At 41.0% G+C, this 15,475-nt stretch overlaps 1 long non-coding RNA gene across 1 annotated transcript; it reads left to right on the top strand.

Annotated features, from left to right (window-relative positions):
* The first annotated feature begins 902 nt into the window (after positions 1-902).
* On the top strand, positions 903-12,101 carry LOC110223316 (uncharacterized). The gene is made up of 4 exons (XR_002328665.2): positions 903-1,071; positions 1,577-3,697; positions 6,057-6,311; positions 11,503-12,101. It is a non-coding gene; the product is annotated as an uncharacterized LOC110223316 (long non-coding RNA).
* The last annotated feature ends 3,374 nt before the right edge of the window (positions 12,102-15,475 follow it).

Genomic DNA, 15,475 nt, shown 5'->3' with positions numbered 1-15,475 from the left:
TATCACATACACAGAGCCATAGACTAAGCAAAGCTCCATTTCCATAGAAGTTGTTCTCACTCTAGACTTCTATCTGTGAGTCACTTGGCAGAGAGGGTGGAGACTGGTCAAATGACACATGGATGTGTGTGCAATACAAACCAGAGGGAAGGATGTGAACAATTGATCCTATGTAAATAGAGTTCGGTTTCCTTGGTTGTGGCAAGAAATAAATACTGTGAGGTTTTGGAAAGGAGATGATACATGTGCCCTACAATAAAACAAAATCTCTTTTTTTTTACCATAAGAAACATAATCTTGTAATACTGGTAAGAATAACTTCTACTAGAGCTATGCTTTGTCACTAAGCTTTGACTCTCTGATCCCTCAAAGTATCTCTTTTATTCTTTCTCTTCCATCCTAGTCCTGGAAGTGAGAGGTCAATCAGTCATTTGCCAAGTATTTGTTAGATGCTTGATGATTTAAAAAAATGCAAGAGTATTGCTAACATCACCAACATTTTTGCCTTTATTAGCAAATGATATTTCAAAAGCATGAACTGACTGATGCCAAAATGTTTCCCTCTTTTTAATAAAATAATTCCACTCTCTTAAAAAAGCATTTATTATGTGCCAGGCACTGGACTAAGCAACATCAAGTTGACAAGCATTTATTAGGCACCTAGTATGTTCCAAGCACTATGCTAAATGCCTGGAATGAAGAAAGGCCAAATAAAAACAAAGTCCCTGCCAAGTGATCTCATCCCCGTTCTTCAGAGAAGGGAAACAAATCACTATGCACAGAAAAGGAAAAACCTGAGTACCAGAGGTAAGTTGCCGAGGTTTATAGGCTTTGGGCCAAAACTTTCTTCCTGGATGACAAGTATAAGTTGGAAAGCTGTTCGGTAGGGGAATAAAGTTGCTTCCTAATGAAGTTTCACTTGCTGATGCCAAGAGTGTGGACAAGCAAGTTTGAAATCACTTGTTACAAAGCCTCGCTTGTTCCTATGGGAAGAGAGGATGGTGACCTAATGAGCAAAAACAATGCCCTGGACAAGGAATCCTTGAGGAATTTGAAAAGATGGAACTGCAGGTACCCCAGAATGAAGGGTCTTGAGAAGAGGGTGCCCCACCTAACAAGTACTGTGTGGGAAAAATTTTAGACAACTAGCCTGAGGGGGAAAGTGGGAAAAATCTCTTGTGCTTCAATATTTCAAGGATCCAGGATTTTGCCACTTAGTTTCTTTAGCAACACAATCTACAATTCCGTGGCTATGGGGCTCTCTATTTGTTTGCTGAGGCCAAGTTGGGGAATGAGACTTTCTGAATTTAACTAGGTTGGTACTCCAAATATTCTTATGAACTATTTGTGCCAGACCTGTGGTAGAGCCTTCCAAGTTCCTATTGGTCTGATCAGTCACAGTCAGACACACTGTACCTTGACCTCAACGTAGTGACGTAATTTTGGTCCTTAACAAGAACAAAGGACAAAAACAATTGGATACCAAGCAAAGGCGACTGTGGAGGTGGGGATGGGAGGGAAGGAGTATTAAAGGAGATGGGCTTGAATCCTGACTTTGTTCCTTACTGTCTTTCAGGCTAAGTGGATAGAGCATTGGGCATGGAATCAGAAAGACTGATCGTCCTGAGTTCAAATCCAACCTCAGACACTTACTAGCAACCTTGGGCAAATCACTTCACCCTGTTTGCCTCCATTTCCCCAGCTGTAAAACGAGCTGGAGAAGGACATAGCAAACCACTTTGCCAAGAATCTTCAGATGGGGTCACAAAGAATTGGGTATGACTGAAATGACTGAGCAATAAAAACTTTGTAAATCTCCTCACATCTTTCATCTCACTGAGTCTCAGTTTCCTCCTGTATAAAATGAGAGTATTGGACCAGGTGGCCCCTAAGGTTCCTTCTGGCCCTAAATCGATGAGCTTGAGGGTTTGGGGGAAGGGAGTTGTTTGTTTTTGCAGGTGGATGGAGTAGTGGGGGAGAACTGTGTCTGCGATTTCTTTGGTCTCAGGAGCGCCTTAGCGAAGAAATTCCATCCATCAATTCAAGAACAAGTTCATTCTGTAACTTCCAATCTTACAGGGTTGCTTGGGAACCCTAGGAGCCTAAGTGATTTGTCAAAGGATCACAGATTTAGAGCTAGAAGGGACCTCAGAGGCCATCCACTGCAATCTCATTTTGCAAATGAGGAAACTGAGGCCTGGAGAGGGTCACACAGCCAATGTCCAAGGCCAGCTCCCTATCTGCTGCTGCACTATGGTCTTTGCTGAGAGCTCCTGAAGAGCAGGGATGGCTTTTGCTTTTCTTTGTAACTTCAGCAAAGCGCCTGGTATCTCTTAGCTACTTCTTGTTCTTGTTGTTTGCCCTTCCTTCTTCTTCTTTTTTTTTTTTAGCTAGGCAATGGGGTTAAGTGACTTGCCCAAGGTCACACAGATAGTAAGTGTTATGTGTCTGAGGCCGGATTTGAACTCGGGTCCTCCTGAATCCAGGGCACCACCCAGCTGCCCCCGTTTGCCCTTCCTTCTCAAAGCTACCTAATGAATGCTTGTTGACTGACTTACCAAGGGTCACTTAGGAGGAGTAGAGCTCCTCCTGGAGAAGAGTAGGCTTTGTACTTTTTGGGGATTTGAACCCAGGCCTCTTTGACTCCAGGGCCAGCTCAATATATACCCCTCAGTGCCTGGGTTGGAGTAATCACAATAAATTCTTGATGAATCAATGAATGAATCAGGTTGCCTGGAGTCACGTAGCCAGGACCTGAACCCAGGTCTTCTTGACTTCAGCACCAGTTCCCTTTCTACTAAATCAAACTACCTTTTATGATCCTCTCATAGTTTGGTCAAATCACTGCTCACTTATAGCTAAAATTCACTGGCTACTGTGCTAACAGAACATTCCAGTAAGGAGAAACCTCTGCTGGCAGCCTTTCGCCCTAGGCAGCTTCCTAGAAGGCAGTGTTTATTTGTAATTAGAGCTTTCTCTCCAGAGTTGGGGGGTTTGTTTCGATTCCCAATTATGCAAATGCAGCTGGTGACTGGGAAACTGCAGCCTGGCACTCTCTCCAGAGAGAGGCTCAGCTGCTGTCACCACCTAAAAATCATCACTTGGTTTGTTTTCTCAAGGTTTATTTTGGGGAGAGGGGGTAGTGGAGGGATAGGAGATGCATGTGGGGAGGAAAGTTAATAGCTCCCTGCTACCTTGTAGGTGCTCCCACTGTGCTTGCAACTGCTGGTGCCGAAGACTCCATTCCCCTGGCCAGCTCCGGCCTGCTGCTCACTTTCTACCCCAGTGGATTCCAAAGTGACAAGTTCACTTGTCTCCCACGGTAAACCTGCAGTTTTCTCCCTGACCTACTTTCCTCTCTGAAGCAGGGTTGGAACAATGCCTACTCTCTGTTCCCTGCTCAGACCTATCTTATATTTGCCACAGAAGCTCAGTCATTGGCTTCTATGGACAGCTAAATTCTCAGAGTGCCAACATAGAGCCTGAGCGACCCCCAAGAAGTACAAAGCCTACTCTTCTCCAGGAAGAGTCCTCCCCCCTCCTTAAGCAGAGTAGCTGTTGAGCCTGAGCCAAAAGAATTTTGTTGATCTTCAGTATCCATCTGCATCCACTCGTCATTTCCTAGCCTGGTGCACTGACTTTTCTATGCATTGGCAAGATCCCCATTCCCTGAGATCATGGCTTGCTGAGACATAAGGTATGTAAAGAGCCACTTTGGCAAGTAAGTTTTCTTACAGGGTCAGGCCCATGCCCATGTTGCAGCGCTATGGGTTTTGTTCAACTTTGACCCTGTATCCTCATGAGGTCTGCTGGCTACTCCTGACTTGACCTCCTGGTCCCAAGATGCTTGGCTGGCATCTGACCACTAATGTCACAAATTCTCTCTTTGATCTCCTAGTCCCTAGGCCTCTAGCCCATTTCTGAATTCTGGTAGCCACAATTGCTTTGGCCCCATAGGGTGGCATATAGCAGTAGAAAGCATTGAATTTAAGCATTAGTTGGTTAGGGTTCATGTCATGGCTCTGCTAAAACTTAACCTGTGTGATCCTCAGTTTTCCCACATGTAAAATAGGGCCTGTAACACTTCCACTGCCTACCTCACAGGATTGTTGTAAGTCTTACATGAGATAATGTATGCAAAGTGCTGTGTAAACAGTAAAGTGCTATATAAATGTCACCTGTGATTATGTTGGCCCCAGACTTTGTAAGTCTCTTTCCTTGGTTCTTTCTGTCCCTGCCAGACTATTGCTGCCTTTCTTCAATTTCAGTTCACACACAAGAGCTTACCATCACCATCATAGTCTTTGGACATTCACCGTATTCGGCAGTCATTCTATGGAACTCTTGCAGCTTCCTGTTTGTTAGATTCCAGTGTAAGGTTTAATGGGTGGGAGAGAAAAGGCCTTCAAAAGGATATGTATTTTTTCCAACAGTAACTGATACCTTATGTCCCTTCAATGACATATGAGATCAAGCTGCATGTCTTGAATACAGAAAACAGTGAATAAATGTTTGTTGAGTGAAGTAATTGACTAACAATTCCCCTGATTCCCTGGTCTAACTTTCTCATAACTATAGAACTATTCTGTATCTACCTTCATCTATCTATGCAAGATTGGCTGACATTTATATCATACTTTCCTTATATACAATGCTTTCTCCTGACAACAACCTGGATGTCAGATACTGTTGTCCCCATTTAAAAAAATTTAATTCTTTTTTTCAATCAATGAAAGTCTACCTTCTCTCCCTCTCCTTTTTTCCCATTGAGATAGAAAGAATAACAAAACTCTTGTTATAAACATATTTAGTCAAATAAATTCCCACATAGGCCCTATCCAAATATGTACAAACATAGCACACACATACATGTACACAGACAGACATATATGCCCACAGATATGCATATATATGTGTGTGTGTGAGTGTGTGTACATGCTTATGCCTCAGGCTGCAATATGTACTATTATTTTCATTTTTAAAAATTGTTATTGAGGGGATGCCCATCAATTGGGGAATGGCTGAACAAGTTATGGTGTATGAATGTAATAGGATACTATCGTGCTATAAGAAATGATGAGCAGGAGAAGTTAAGAAAAATCTGGAAAGACTTACATGAACTGATGCTGAGTGAAATGAGCAGAACCAGGAGAACACTGTATACACTAATAGCAACATTGTGAGATGACCAGCTTTGATAGACTTAGCTCTTCTCAGCAATATAATGATCTAAGACAATTCCAAAAGACTCATGACGGAAAATGTTATCCATATCCAGAGAAAGAACCATGGAGTCTGAATGCAGATTGAATCATATTATTTTCTTTTTTTTTTCTTTCTCATGGTTTTTCACTTTTGTTCTGATTCTTCTTTTACAACATGACTAATGTGGAAATATGTTTAATATGATTGTACATGTATAGCCTCTGCCAGATTGCATGCCATTTTGGGGAGGGGGTGGGGAGGGAAGGGGAGAAAATTTGGAACTCAAAAGCTTATGGAAGTGAATGTTGATGGCTAAAAATAAATTTTAAAAATGTACCTGAAAAAAAATTAAAAATGTGTTCTTTTTTAAATCAATGAAAATACACCTCTCCTTCTGATTCTTTCCCATTGAAAAAAGGAATAACAAAACCCTTGTTATAAACATATATGGTCAAATTCCTGCATTGGCCATGTCCAAATAATCACATACACACACATACATACCCATGGAGAGAATCTGAAGATTCCTTGATTTCAAATCTGGCAAGTTTTGCATTTCCCCCCCCAGTATTACACAGCTTTTAACTATGAATATAAGAGAGTTATGGGTTATAGTCCTGCCTCCCACACTGACTTGCTCTGTAAGGACAGGCAAGTGATTTCACCTTTCCTAGTTTCATCTTCTGTAAAATAAAGGACAATAGTACGTAATGCAGACTGAGACATAAGTGTATCTACACATACACATATGTGTACATGTCCATGCGTATGTATGTGTGTGTATGTTTGCATTTATTTGGACATGGCCAATGCAGGAATTTTACTGCCTTTTCTTATCTGTCTTATTTTAGGCAAAAGAATGGCTAGGTGGCACAGTGGAGAGAGGGCTGCGCCAGGTATCAGGAAGACTCATCTTCCTGAGTTCAAATCCAGCTTCAGATACTCACTGTGTGACACTGGGCAAGTCAGTTAACCCTGCTTGCCTCAGTTTCCTCAGCTGTAAAATGAGCTGGAGAAGGAAATGGCAAACCACTCCAGGATCTTTGCCAAGAAAATTCCAGATGGGTGAGACATGACTGAAAAATGACTGAACAACAACATTTTAGGTAAGGCATTTCATTTCCCTAAGTCCCAGGGTCCTCATCTATGAAAGGAGGTGGGGTTTCTCTTAATGGCCTCTAAAATCCCTGCTACCTCTTAAGTCTATGATTCAATGACACTTCTTTCTACCATACCAATGACCAGTCTTCCAGGATCTGGCTTTCAGTTGACTTGCCCCAGTGCAGTAACAATGGGGAGCCTGTTTCTATTTCTTCCTTTCTTTTGCTACATTATCACAGCCATCAGTCTTTCAAGCCTTTTCAATTACATTTAATTATATCTCTTCCCAGAGGTTCCCTAAAGCAAATGGCAATTTGAAAAAACAAATAAATAACAATGCACTAGGGGTTTGCTTGGACTCCAGTTGAATCTGACAGGCCCACGTTCAAGTGTGACTTTTTCCAGGCTAGCTGGGAAGAATGGGATCTGGATTTCCCATCTCCAATCTACCTGTCCCCAGTTACTTTCTGTATCACCCTGGTAAGTCATTGAGCCTCCATGGCCCTCAGTTTCTTCATCTGTAAAAGAAAAGGGTTGGACTGGATGGCTTTTGAGGGCCCTTCCAGATCTAGGTCTGTGATATGATAGTGTGTGTTTCCAGAACATTTCCTAGGACAAAACTTCAAGCCAGAAAAGACAGAGTTATTTGTCCCCTACCCTCTAAATCCCTAGAACTCTCTCTATATATTCTGCCAACCTAGTCCCAATATCATTGGTTTTAGCAATCTGTTTACCAACAGGAAGAGCAACCACAATCACCTCTCCTTCCTGGAGAAGGCTACTTAAACTCATCCAGCTGCCCCACCTGGGTTTTCTGATGCCCAGAGAAGAGGAAAAAAGAACATCTTGACAATTTATTGTGATCAGGAGAATCAGCAAAAGGTCAGGGTTTCATAGCCTCTACCTCTTGGGGTCCAAGAGACTGGGAAATGACCTTTCATTTGGGAAAGGGGTTGGAGACATCTGGTACCATTTTTTTAAGGTTTTTTTTAAGTCATGAAAGCCCACAGTAAGACAACTGTTGGTATCACTGTGGCTCCCACCCCTGGCTGTATACATTGTCTCTTCTCCCCACTGGTGACCAGTTCAGGATTTTCAGAGGACAGGGTGATACTAAAAATGATGGGGCACCTCTATCTCTGGCCCACATCTTCATCAATCCCTTTCCCTTACACTCCCCCCTCAACCCCACCCTGCAAAAAAAAAAATACAAAAAACCTAAGTCTGAACAAGCAAAAGGAAAAATGTATAAGGGGGGAGGTGGGGAGGAAAGGCAACCATCTCAAATGCTATGAATGAAGTAGAGAAAATTGTTTACACAGCAGCACCTGACTCCCATGATATGATTACTGGAGGTCACTATCACTATCACTATGTAGATAGAAAAGAAATAATTGGCACAAGCTCCTTGAAATCTCTGGCTGCAGCTACCCCCAGGAGGCCTCCAGGAGATTCAGATAACATTTGAGCCGCTAGTACTCAGTAATAAGTACTGACATTCAGGTGTATAGTACAAGAGATGTCTCCCTCCCAGAACCATGAAAAGTCCTTTAATCAGCTGGAAACTTGCTAGTGGGAAAAAAAATAAGAAAGATACACTTATTTATTTTTCCCTGAATTTTCTGGGAGTGTTTCATCTTAAAGCTACCCATCTCAATGGCACCTTACAAAGGATGGCAACCTGACCTACCACTTGAGCAGTTTTTGCGAATTTCAAGTGCCAAACAGCATAGCTATAATGCCCAGAGATGGTGGGCTAATGGCCACGAGCTTCCAGTAAAGATTGCCTTTGTTTCCAGCTGCTACAATTCACATTCTCCTTGTAAGGAAGCACCTTATTTATTAGTTCCCTGGGAGACCCAGGAGTCTTCTTCTTTGGAGAAAAAAAAAGGCTTTGAATTGGTTCACTGTCACATTATCAACCAATCACACCCCAGGACACCCCTTAGGAAATCTGATTTGTTATAAAGTCAAAACCACAATCTCAAAGGATGACGGTTAAAGCCACAAAATACCCAGAATGAAACTCCAGAAAGTTTGAAAGGAACAAGCTGGGGAGATATTGGTGTTCCTCTAGCTGAAGTGAAAGATGAAACCAAGCGTGTTTCTTGCCCAAGGCAGAAAATACAAAATTAAACAGGCCCCTTTCCCAGGTAGATAACATAATGTGAGGTCACTCTTCTCTCCACTCTGTCTCCTCAATCAGTGGTGACAGTCGTATCCGCAATCTATTTTTCCTCTCTTATTCCTCTTAGCTAAAGTGGAACTTCCATGCCCTAGGAGTGACAGAAAGGTAGGATCAGATATCAAAGAAGTATTTATCATTGTGAGTGCAAATGAAGAATCACAGAAAGAGATTTAGTGCAAGAAGGTACCTTGAAGGGCATCTACCCCCAACCCCTTCCTTTTACAAATGAGCCCCAGAAAGATGACATCACTTGCCCAATGCCACACAAGTATTAAGTAGAAGAGCCAGAGTATGGCTCTTTTAAAAGAGCCAGAACATGAGGCTTCTGACTCCCAATTCAAATAAGTAAAAGAATAGAATTTCAGAGAAATGACCCAAGGGATTTTTAAAAAATGCTTTGAGTTCTGAAATATGGTTACGTGTGCATGTGGATACAAGGGATTTTTGAGATGGACCCCTGCAGGCAGGAAGGAGTGTTCCAAAAGTGACTGAGTTTCTGGGAGATGTAGTCCCAAGCAGACAATGGTTGTCTTCTCACTCTAGCAGGTACTAAGCTCATGAACTCTGAGCTAGACATGGCTACAGGAATACGAGATGGTGGCCACAGAGGGGTGGTGGGTTGTGGCAACAATAGCAGCAATATCTGCTGTTTCAAGCAATCAAGGAGATGTACCGGCAGTTGAAGCAGGAGTCAGCACTATGGCCGCCTCCGTTTTCAGTGTCCAGAATGGGATTAACTTTTGTTGACTTTCCATTTGGGAGAATAGGTATCAAGATATGAAGTATAGCCTCTATCCTGCCCAGGTAGGGAAGAAACTGATTCCAAAGCTTATTCCGTCATGTAAAGTTACTTTTCTAATATCTGTTAAGCAGTTTGAATTTTTTTTGCTAGCAGATGAATTCAATTGATCAAGTTGCTCTTGATCTATGTATTGCCAATTGGCCCAGTGGATAGAATATTGAGACAGGAGTCTAGAAGACCTAAATTAAAATCCATCTTCAGACACACATTACTTATTCTCCTTTCATTTCATTTCGATTTTTTCCACTCTAAAAGGGGGTCATGCCAGCACTTATCTGCCAGGGATGGTGTAAAGGTCAAATGAGATGTCTGTTAAGAATGTACCACAGTATCCCAAAGAGATCACAAAAAGAAGGGGAAAGGACCTGTACGTACAAAATATCTATAACAGCTCTTTTTGTCATATCAAAGAATTGCAAATTGAGGGGATGCCCCTCAATTGGGGAATGGCTAAACAAGTTGTGGTATATGAATGTAATGCAATACTATTGTGCTATAAGAAATGATGAGCAGGCAGATTTCAGAAAAACCTTGAAAGACTTACATGAACTGATGCTAAATGAAGTGAGCAGAACCAGGAGAACATAGGCGATAGTAACAGCAACACTGTGCAACGACCAACTTTGACAGACTGAGCTCTTCTCAGCAATACAATGATCTAAGGCAATTCCAAAAGACTTGTGAAGGAAAATGCTATCCACATCCAGAGAAAGAATAATGGAGTCTGAATGCATACCATTTTCATTTTTTTTCTTTCTTGTAGTTTTTCCCTTTTGTTCTGATTCTTCTTTCACAACATGATTAATGTGGAAATGTGTTTAACATGATTGTACATGTATAACCTATATCAGATTGCTTGCTGCCTTGATGAGGGGTAGGAAGGGAGAAAGGGGAAAAAATTGGAACTAAAATTTTACAAAAATGAATGTTGAAAGCTATCTTTATATGTAATTGGAAAAAAAGTAAAATACTATTAAGGGGGGGGAAATAGTGTACCACAGTGCCTGGCACGTGGTAGGCACTGTATGAATATTAGTTGTTGTTGTTGTTAGCAGCTCTGTGTGAACAGGGAACAGGACAAACAGTGTTTGGGTATTCATATTCAGAGATACATAAAAGAAAAAGACTCACAGTCCTAGTCTTCAAAAGTGCTAGACCAGAGGTGGGGAACCTGCAGCCTACAGGCCACATGTGGCCCTCTAGGTCCTCAAGTGCGGCCCTTTGACTGAATCCAAACTTTGCAGAACAAAATCCCTTAAAAAAAAGGATTTGTTCTATAAAACTTGGACTCAGTCAAAAGGCTGCATCCAAGGACCTAGAAGGCCACAGTTTCCCCACCATCATGCTAGACTTACTCCTCACTAGAAGCTGAGTCAAGAGGAGGGAGAAAATTTTATGGGTTTTATTTTTATTTTTGATAAAATTCCCAGAAGGGAGAACAAAACTATATATATTTGGGGACTTTTCCCCTTTGTCTTATGCTTTGGAGAGACAGAGAGAGAGAGAGAGAGAGAGAGAGAGAGAGAGAGAGAGAGAGAGAGAGAGAGAGAGAGAGAGAGAGAGAGAGAGAGAGAGAAAATATGCCATTTTTGATGTCCTGCACAAGGCTGGGTGGTAAGGACTTTACTTTCTCCTTCTCCCTTCTCCCCATCCCACACATGCATATTGAGATTTTTCTTCAAGGGTGGAGTGGGTGGCTTCTAACTAGGGAGTAGGGATTAGCCAGCGGGAGGAGAAAAGTTGTGGCTACACTTGGCCAACATCACTCACATTCCAAAGGCTGATGCCAGAGGAGGTAATGAGAACTTCCTTCTGGTAGTGGTCCAGGTGAGCCTTATTTCTCATTTCAGCCAAACCTTCAAAACCAAGCAGCACATAAAGCTATATGTATATCTATGAGAGATATTTACATATATACATACACATACATATGTATACTCATGCATACACATACATGTGTGTGTGGGTGTGAAAGGCAGTCTGGTATAGTGGATAGAGCTTTTCTTGGAGTCCGGAACACCTTGGTTCAAGTCCTATATCTGAAGCATATGTGATAAATTTTCAATGTGAACATTTACACTTGGAAATTTGCAAATGCTACAAATTAGGGCTTCATTTATTGTTTTGTTGATTGTCCAGGCTTAAGAAAGTGATGGAGACAATATGCAAAATGAAGGTTAAACTTTGATGTGTCCTATGTTTTCAGAGAGCTGGTGGTACCACGACCCCGATGTTTACTGAGAACAAAGTAGAACTATGCATATCACTGGAAATCAGCATATCACAGCCCCCATGTTTATTGAGAACAAAGTAGAAGAAAACTTCAGATAGTTTTCCTAAGCACCTCACAGGCTCTGCTTCCAGTTCAGCCACCATAATAACCATTATCTGCGGGAACAACATTTATGGACATGGGACCTGGCAATTACCTCTACAGTTACTTCTGCCCCTATCTCTTCAGCAGCCACAGCTATTGAAGACCCAGAAAAGAAAGTTCTTGCCACCAGAATCCCTTGCATTGTCAAATGATTCAACATCAGAAACCAATGTGGTTTCATCAGTGGGAATGACCCTAAAGAAGATGCTTTACCATCTCCCTTGCCGTTGTACCATAAGGACTGCTGGTCCTTTCTTTATGGATTATAGCTGAACCTTCCTGTAAGCACCCCACCTATTAGAATGTGGGTACCTTGAGAGCAGGGTCTGACTTATAGCTATTGTATCTTCTATCTATTTGCATCTCTATCACTTAGCACAATACTTTGCATATAGAAAGTACTTAGTAAATGCTCTTTTATTCTTTCATTAGTCATTGCTACAATTCTAATTGTAATAGAATCATGCAACTAGAATACAATTCTAATTGTAATAGAATCATGGATTCATAGAATCTTGAAGAGGTTGAAGGAATCTTAGAAATCAGTGGGCGCAGCTCTTACAGAATATAGGGATTCTTCCTGCAACCCTGAGAGTTTCAGCTTGAACTCTTTGAAGGACAGACACTCCTAAATATGTAATCAGAAGAAAAGCCAATATTGTCCCCTGCCTCACTTCAGCTTGTAACAGCCCAGAAACACAGGCCCATGAAACCACCATTTAGTAGAAAAAGGGAAAGAAGCAAGATCATTCTACAATTGAGAGGGAAACATCTGATAGGGAGAAATGCACTGAACCCAGAAAGGCAGTGACCATCCAGGGCCAAGCAGATGGGAAGTTTTCTTAGGACTAGTAATGATATTATTGGGTAAAGTTTCTAAAAGCTGCAGCCTGATAAATATAAGTCCCTAAAAAATAGTGAGAGGAAGACTTCAGTGGATAATCAGGCATCTTTTCCTTGAAACTTTGAGCTAATGAAGGTGTGTAGTAGTCAATTACAAGGCCAGAGACAAACCAGCAAATTTATGATCAAAGAACAGGGAAATGGGCAAGAAAAAGAACTGAAAATATTGCATACCACAGAGGGAAGCGTTTAACAGGAATAATTCCCCAAGCATATGGAAAAAATTGGGCTTGTTCCATATCTGCAATGACCAGGAAAAGTGGGAGGTGGAAAGAAGGTTTCCTAATAGACTGCTCCCACTGTAGTGAAAATGCCAGAGAGGAACCGGTTTAGGTAGGGTCACTAATCACCCAGGCTGCTGACTTTTCCTAATTGTTACAGCCAAGATTCGAATAAGGCTGTTTAAAAAAAAAATTCTTGTGAAAGGAACATTGGAAAAAACAACTGAATTCAAAAAGTATTTGAATGTTTGATTTTGGTGAAGTGGGAGGTTGAGTGAAATATCCCATGGACATCTAGCTCAAGTAGATCCAATGTGACTTAGGGGATAGACTGCTGGACCTAGAATCAGTTCAGATCCTACCTTTGACATTTACTGATTGAGTGACCTTTAAAGCTCTGGAAGTTCCCTAAAACTAATCTACTAAGTCATAGATGGGTTATTAATTTGTGTTGGTGAAGTGAGTTCCTATATGCTGACAAAACCATAAAGCCTTCAAGTAGTCACATATCCAGATTAAGTGACCTGAAAAATGGTTCAACTGACCTAAATGTTCATTGTAGACCTCTTTAGGAGGTTTGCAAATAGCAAAGAGCTTGACTAAGAACTGCTGTCCACCACACGCACCTCAGAGCACCAATTGTTTTTCTCAGATACAATTGTTGGTTGGTTTGAAAATTGGGATTTAGTTGCAGTCCCACTATGGTAATACACAACTGAGCCAATACTGTCCCCTGCCTCACTTCAGCTTGTAACACCCCAGAAACACAGGCCCATGAAACCACCATTTAGTAGGGGAGGGAACAGGCAGTGAGATGGGAAATCTCACTGAGAACATCATTCAGCCGAACCATAAGCATTTATTGGGCACCTACTATTTGCCAGGCACTGTGCTAGGGACTAGGGGCACAAATCCAGAGAATAAAATAATCCTTGATCACAAGGAGCTTACATTTTAATGGGGGAGATGTCAGTTACATATGCGAATATATACGTATATATGTATGCATATATATATATACATATATATATACACACACACACACACACACACACACACATAATAACTATAAAAAACACAAAGTTAGTAAATATAAGACATTTTGAGAGGGACACCATTGGCAACAGTTGAGAGGGGGGAAGGGGAGTCAGGAAAAGTTTCTTATAGAAGATGGTGTTTGAGCTTTGCCCTAAAGAAAGTCAAAAGATTGTGTGAGGTAGAAGTGAAGAGGGATGCATTCCAGGAAAGGGGACTGCCTGGGCAAAAGCTCAGTGATGGGAGATTGTATGTGAAGAACAGAGGTCAGTTTGTATGGCCCACATCATATAGGAGGGAGAAGCACCTACAGCAACAAATCAATGCCATTACAAGTATCTTCAGGAGCACTCAGTGAAGATTTCTACCTGGTTATAACAGCAGACCTAAGTAGCTATAGTCAACCTTGGATATCCTACTACTTACTCACCAAGGTCGTTGTTTGTTTTTCATTCTTAAAGGACATGACATCGGGGAGGTGATATCATGACATGCAAGTATTATAAGGATACAAACACTGGACCACTGAAATGGGGCCCACTGAACTGGGTGTTGGCAGCTAAGTGGCATCATGGATAGAGTGTCGAGCCTAGAGTCAGGAAGATTCATCTTCCTGAGTTCAAATCAGTGACCCTGGACGAGTCACTTCATCCTGTTTGCCTTAGTTTCCTCATCTGTAAAATAAGCTAGAGAAGGAAATGGCAAACCACTCTAGTATCACTGCCAAGAAAAGCCCAAATAAGGTCACAAAGAGTTGGATATGACTGAAAAACTACTGAAGAGTAGCAGGGCTGGCTGTTTGATATCTCTGGTAGCTCACTCCTTCTTTCTCAATTGATAATACCTCATATTTACATAGTTCTTTGAGGCTTACAAAGCATTTTCTCTCCACAGCCCCTTGAGGTAGGTAGGACAAATATATGTATTGGGAGGACCAGAAGAAACTCCCTCTACCAATGTAGCTTGGTACCTTCTTTATAACTTGTAGTCTTAGATTGTTGCCCAGGGCACAGACTGTACCATATGCCATTTTCCACTAATGGCTTCATGACAATTCAAACCACTTTCCCTGTAATCAAAACTCAAAACAATAATAAATTACAGTCCTAGGAATTTTTATCTCAAATAGCAAAATTTCACTAACCACAACTTAGGGACTGAATATCTTTCCTGATGTTTCCCTAACAGTTAACATTTCATTTATCTTTTAAATTGAAACTATCCATATTCTGGGGTTTTAGACATGTAGAAAATATCTGATAGTTGACTAATTATTAATACATTGCAGCTACATCTTTAAACTGCCCTATAAATTTTCATAATAGCCAAGAATTTCGAATGAAAATTTGCTATTATATATTATCTGCTTTATAAAAAATATACCTCATTAAATATTTAACAATTTTAAAATATCTATTTTTATCACAACCTTTTAAAAACCCAATTCATGTGTAACAGCATCCAGATTAAAAAGCTCTTTTGTCTAATAGCATTTCTGTTACAATGGTCTCTCAAATTTCAAAATGTAATAGAATTTCAAAATACAATAATAATAATACACACAACATCATGTATTTAAAACATGAAGCAAAACTTCAAATGCCATCAATTCAGTAAATTGCATTTGCAAATTATCACATATA

This window comes from Phascolarctos cinereus, unplaced genomic scaffold (genome assembly GCF_003287225.1).
Source record: "Phascolarctos cinereus isolate Bilbo 61053 unplaced genomic scaffold, phaCin_HiC Scaffold_7;HRSCAF=346, whole genome shotgun sequence".
In the NCBI taxonomy this organism is placed as follows: Eukaryota; Metazoa; Chordata; class Mammalia; order Diprotodontia; family Phascolarctidae; genus Phascolarctos; species Phascolarctos cinereus.
The sequence above is the reverse complement of the archived record's forward strand: the minus strand, read 5'-3'. Positions and strand labels throughout refer to the sequence as shown.